This window comes from Arachis ipaensis, chromosome B4, assembly GCF_059453495.1.
Source record: "Arachis ipaensis isolate K30076 ecotype BB chromosome B4, ASM5945349v1, whole genome shotgun sequence".
NCBI lineage: Eukaryota > Viridiplantae > Streptophyta > Magnoliopsida > Fabales > Fabaceae > Arachis > Arachis ipaensis.
The window spans coordinates 41,765,708-41,772,429 of record NC_142439.1 but is presented as its reverse complement, the minus strand read 5'-3'; positions in this window follow the sequence as shown (position 1 = coordinate 41,772,429).

Sequence of the window (6,722 nt, the reverse complement as noted above, 5' to 3'; positions counted from 1 at the left end):
TGTTGCTCCTCCCTCATGGCCCTTTGGTTTTCTCTAATTTCATGGAGGAGGATGGAATGCTCTTGGTGCTCCATCCTTAGTTGTCCTATGTTGGAACTTAATTCTCCTAAGGAGGTTGATTTGCTCCCAATAATTTTGTAGAGGAAAGTGCATCCCTTGAGGCATCTCAGGGATTTTTAGATGAGGAATTTCCTCATGCTCTTGTTGAGGTCCATGAGTGGGCTCTCTTGTTTGCTCCATCCTTTTCTTACTGATGGGCTTGTCTCTTTCAATGAGGATGTCTCCCTCTATGACAATTCCAGCTGAATTGCATAGGGTACAAATAATATGAGGGAAGACTAACCTTGCCAAAGCAGAGGGCTTAACCGCCACCTTGTAGAGTTCTAAGGATATGATTTCATGAACTTTTACTTCCTCTCCATTCATGATGCTATGGATCATGATAGCTCGGTCTATTGTAACTTCAGACCGGTTGCTAGTAGGAATGATAGAGCGTTGGATGAACTCCAACCATCCCCTAGCCACCGGCTTGAGGTCAAGCCTTCTTAGTTGAACTGGCTTGCCTCTTGAGTCTCTCTTCCATTGAGCTCCTTCCACACAAATGTCCATGAGGACTTGGTCCAACCTTTGATCAAAATTGACCCTTCTAGTGAAAGGGTGAGGATCTCCTTGCATCATAGGTAAGTTGAATGCTAACCTCACATTTTTTGACTGAAATCCAAGTAATTTTCCCGAACCATTGTGAGCAAATTCTTTGGTTTTGGGTTCATACTTTGGTCATGGTTCCTAGTGATCCATGAATTAGCATAAAACTCTTGAACCATTAAGATTCCGACTTGTTGGACTGGGTTGGTGAGAGTTTTCCAACCTCTTCTTTGAATCTCATGTCGGATCTCCGGATATTCACTCTTTTTGAGCTTGAAGGGGACCTCAGGGATCACCTTTTTCTTGGCTACAACTTCATAGAAGTGGTCTTGATGGACCTTTGAGATGAATCTTTCCATCTTCCAAGACTCGGAGGTGGAAGCCATTGCCTTCCCTTTCCTCTTTCTAGAGATTTCTCCGGTCTTAGGTGCCATTAGTGGTTATGGAAAAACAAAAAACCGGAGCTTTTTCCACACTAAACTTAGTAGGCTTGCTCGTTGATGGTGATCCAATGGTGTATTGGTAAAGATTTTCCTCAATAAAACTGCGTTGCAAGTATAGCTCTACCAACAACAATCCTCGGGCATCAAATTTAGAAGAGGGAATTAGTTGTGACAAGCTCAACCCCAATAGAAATAACCGAAGTATTCAAACCTCGGGTCATCTCACAAGGAATGGGCAAACATGTGCTTCAACATTGGTTAGAAATTCGGGGTTGTGAGTTATGAGCATAAAAATAAATAGAAATCTTAACAAGCAAGTAATCTTTGATTGCAAGAAACTAATTCAATCAACTAAGCAAGATATGAGTGATTTCAAACTAACAAAGTAACATTCAATATGATTCTATTCTAAGCTAAACAAGTAACTATAACTAAGGCAAGTGATTGGGAATTTTGGTTTTCAAGTATGAATAATAAAAGCAACTCTTGGCTAGGCATGGGAATTGGGGTCACCATCCTTGTCTAATAACCATATCATGACAATTACGAGAAACCAAACTCATTAAGTCTACTTCTATACTTGAAGTACGTCAAATGGTTTGGTCAACATCAATCCATAAGTTCTAACCTCACTACTAATTGACTTAGTAGAAGGTTAGCGTCAATGGTTATCAAATTGACCACTAAGGGCTCCCAAATCATCAAATCCATCAGACCCAATGACTCAAGTTTATCCAATTCCCTTGGCCTAGGCCAAGAGTAAAGAGAACTAATCCATAATCAAAGTAAATATTTCATCAAACACGTGGTAAGCATTAACAAAAGACATGTTCAAAATAGCAATTAAATTGAAATCAACAAGTACCCACTAACAATTATCAAGATACAATTATCCAAACAACACAATTAAACATAGAAATCATCAATATAACATCAACAAGCCAAGATTCACAACATTCATGAAATAGGTATAAAATGACAATTGACAAGAATTCATGAAACTATCACAAGATATAAGCAAAATTATACTAGGAAATTCAAATTGAACAATTAAAACTAGTAATTAACAAGATTCAATTCACGATTCAACAAAGGAAGATCAAATTAAAACTAGATCTAGAGAGGAACAAGGGTTTCTCTCTCTAGAAGAACAAAGAACCCAAAAACTAGCTAAAATTATGTCTTAGTGTAAAATGGTTGATCCCCCCCCCTTTTTCCCTAGCATCCTTGGGTCTTTTCCATTCAGAAACAGCTTGAAATTGGGCCTGATGAGCCTCAGAAATTGCCAGGCACAATTTTCTTTAATGAGGTCACGTGCAGCTTCCCACGCATGCGCGCCATGCGTGCGTGCGCGCCGATTGCTTTTGCGATCTACGCGTGCGCGCCAATTGCGCGTGCGCGTCGATATGCGTCCATCCTTGCGCGCCGCTTCTAATCAACCTCATCCACGCGTGCGCGTGGAGTCCGCGGTTGCGCCAATGCTGCCTTTTTCCAAAATTTCAAGTCTTCATGTTCCTCCCTTTTGTACATGCTTTCTTTCTCTCTTCTAGGTCATTCCTACCCTATAATTCCTGAAATCACTCAACAAATACATCACGGCATCGAATGGCAATAGAAGAGGATTAAAATATGACAATTTTGAGGCAAAATAAGCATGTTTTTCATCATGGGGCAATATTAGGAAGTGAACACAAAACCATGCATTTCTTGTGAATAAGTGTGAGAAATATTGACAAAACCCCCCAAATTCTACACAATATAAACCACAAAATTGGAGTTTATCAAATCTCCCCACACTTAAACCAAGCATGTCCTCATGCTTAAAATAAAAAAGACCAAAGATTATGGTGAGATAGGGTTTATGAAATGCAAACTACCTAAGTGGATGCATGCAACTAATGTAAAATCATCTATGTACTTGGTCAAGAGTAAATCTATCCTCCAAGAATACATGTGAGCATATAAGGTGAAAATAGTACGTAATTCATGAATCCTACCAAATTGAACATCACTAAGGGGTGCATATGACTTGCTAAATGAACGCTTGTGACAGCCGGGAACAAAGAATTAAGCATCGAACCCTCACCGAAAGTGTATCCGCTCTATTCGCTCAAGTGTATAGGGTTCGTCGCTCAATCTTCTCCTAATCATGCTTTCCAAGATTTGTCTTTCATCTAACAATCAACAATTACTTAATGCATGCTTACAAGTATCACGAGGTCTTATTCATGGGTTGTAACAGGGCTAGGGTGAAGGTAAGGATGTATATGGCCAAGTGAGCTTAAAATTTGAGTCCTTGATTAACCTAGGATCCCACTAGACACATAGAGCAACCTATACAACTATAATACATTACCTAGCTACCCTTGAGTTTCACTTTTTTTTTTGGCATACTCATGCATTCTTTTTAATTCACACCCATATGCATCGTTTTCTTCATTACTTTGTGTTGGGGTTTCTTTGTCCCCTTTGTTGCTTATATTATTATTTTTTTAATTATTATCCCCTTTTCTTGGGGCCTTGTGAACAAAAGTTTCAATGCATATAGTCCAATCATTCAATGCATGAATATGTTCCCAAATCCTAGAATTTTCAATTACACTATAATTACACACCTATATATCTACCCAAATTTCCCAAGTATACCCTAATTAAATGATACACATCCTAACTTACCTAAGCCAATCAAGGATCCAAATTTAGGGACATTCATGGTTTTTCTCTTAGGGTTGTTGATGTGCTCTATTTAAGAACAAAGAAGGGTTTATTATGGGCTCAAAATTGGTTAGCAATGGTAGATAAGAGGGTTAAAGCCATTTGGGGAAAAGTGACTATTGAAATGATGGCCTCAATCATGTAAATGCATTCATACACAAGGTAATGGACATATAGAATCAGACAAAGCAAGGATCACAATCATAGAGAGAGAGATATGCACACAAGAATGGAATTACTGGTTAGAAGATGTAACCATGCAATAGGCTCAAAACTTTCATGCTTGTGTTCTTAGCTCAATCACTATGTTCCAAAATACATTCTTAAAGCAAGTTTACTGCAAAAATTTTCAAAAATTTGGTAGGGTACCCCAAAACACAGTTTCTTGGAAAAGAAGTTATTGTTTTGACCAAGTAACTCTATAGAAACTAACTATCATGCAAGGAATATTTACAGCAAAACTAACTACACATGCAATATTCTAACTACTAAGCAAAAAATAAATAAATCCATGGGTACTGAAGGGAAGAGATTGTTACCCATGGAGATCGGTCCTTCGACCTCCCCACACTTAAAAATTAGCACGGTCCTCCGTGCTACGAACAATGCACAAAGGGCCGTCGGGACAGGAACCGTCACTATCCTCTCCTTCAGAGCTTCCATCACTCGGGTTTGAGGTGGATGTGAATATTTCGGATTCCTCCATGCTAGGGGTAACACAATGCAGAAGCTTCTTGATGTAAGTATATCGGCGTTGATTGCGCCGCTCATATCTATCAAGCTTCCGGTGAAGATCTTCTATCCTTTGATATGTGGATCTTTGCCGTGGTGGTGATGATGAAGTGGAAGGAATAGTAGGTGGAAGGGCTAGGTCAAGGCTCAGGTTGTTCATGGGAAGATGTAAGTATTTTCCGGTTGGGACCATATCGCCCTTAGCCGGAACTATAATCTTTCTGTCCTTTGCTTCCCAAGGAATACCCGCAGCAGCAACTAAATCAAATACCAATGCTAGAAATGGTAAATTACCCCGGTCGTGAACTTGACTCATCGCTTGCTTGACAAGAAGCGGAATGTTCACTGGCTTCTCCGTGAGAACACACCAAACAAGCAAGGCGAGGTCTGCCGTGAGGGACGACTTGTGGGTACTAGGTAGCACATAGTGAGATAGGATCTGGGCCCAAGCTCTAGCTTCCACAGTGAGGAAGCGAGCGTCAATGCTCTTGGGCCTCATCCGGAGCCGACCTTAGATCCAAAATGCCTCTGGGTCAACAATGACTTGAAGGATCGAGTCCCAATCAAATCTAAACTTCTCTCGCTGGCATAAGATTTCTTGGTAGCCATCCATGTCACTTGGCACCGGTAGGACATTAAGCACTTGCTAAATAGCCTCTTCCGAAACTGGGACTTGCTTGCGGTGCATGTATACCGATTGAAGAGAGGAGAGATGGTAGTTAGTGTAGAACTCTTCAACCCAAGAGAGGTTGATTTCCCTTCGTTTCCTCAAAAGGAACTCCCATCCTCGTCGTTCAATGCGGGGTAAAATACAAGGAGCAACCTTATCCGGCGGAGCAAGTAGATGCTCGGGATGATAGTTCCGCACAGCTTTGGAGGGGAACATAAGTTCACAGAAGCGGTTGGGGAACCTTGAAGAATCTTTCGCCGGCTTGCTCTTTTCCTTCTCATCGATAGGAGCGGGTGTCTTCGCTTTCTTAGGTAAAGATCCGGCTCCCAATGAAGAGTGTGCCTTAGAAGTGGATCTTTGAGGTGCCCTCTTTGCGGCTGGTTTTCTTGGAGCTTTCGCCTTGCCTTTCGCGGTGGCCATCCTGAGAAAAGAGGGGAAACAGGAAAACATTAAACCCAAAGTATCATTTTAATAAAAACATGCAAGTGAAGGATAGTAATCATAAAGACATGGGTCACAACACTTGGCATGGGATGCAAGAGGAAGTAAAGCATGCAGTGGCATGAGAGGAGTAATCTCAAGCATCCATAATAAAGAGCAAGTCATATTCAATGAGTATCTAATTAGCAAGCAAAGTGGACTCAATGTGTGTAAAGGATAACAAGTGAATGAGGAGAAGCATCCAATTGAAAGCACATTGTCAAAAGAAACTAAAATGGTATTCATGCATTTCTTCAAACACTTGGTGTGCAATTATTAAGCAAAGAGTAATTATGAGATACTGAGTCAATTCAAAGCCCAAAATGGAACATCAATCATCACATAAACATCACACATTGGCAAAGATAAGAAAAAAAATGACAAAAGATCTATTAAAGCAAATTTAACTCAATTCAACATCCATGGAAAAATAAGGAAAAAGGAAAAGTAAGCAAACAAAAAAGAACAAGAAACATCATCATGTAAGTAAAAGAGAAACTAAGTAAAGCAACCAGAAGCATCTAACTAGAAGAAATAATGCAAAGAAAATAAAAGAAAAGAAATAAAAGAAGTGAAACCTTGAGAAATATAAGAGAACAAGGTTGAATCTTCTTTTCTGAAGATGAGAAAGAAAATAGGAGAAGTGTAGTGCCACCGGAAGAGGTGGTTGTCGCCGGCGAGTGGCCGGAGACAGTGGTGTGGATTGTGGAAGAAGAAGAAGAAGAAGAAGAGGGGTGTGATGGAGGAAGAAGAAAAGGAGAATTAAAAAAAAAGAAAAGGGGTTGAGAGAGGGGAAACAGAACAGGGCGCGAAGTTATAAAACTGATTCGCGCAACTGGCGCGAGCGCACAGTGCGCTGGCGCGTCGGTGAGGGTGTTAGCAAGGGACGCATGCACAGAAGTGGCACACACGCATGAGGGGAGTTGTGCCTCTGGCACAGAAGTGGCACAAAGTTAGCATCAGTCTCTGGATTTTGTACGAGAATTGGTGAATGGCGCAGGCGCACAGACGCACACCTTGCGCGGACGCGTACCTGA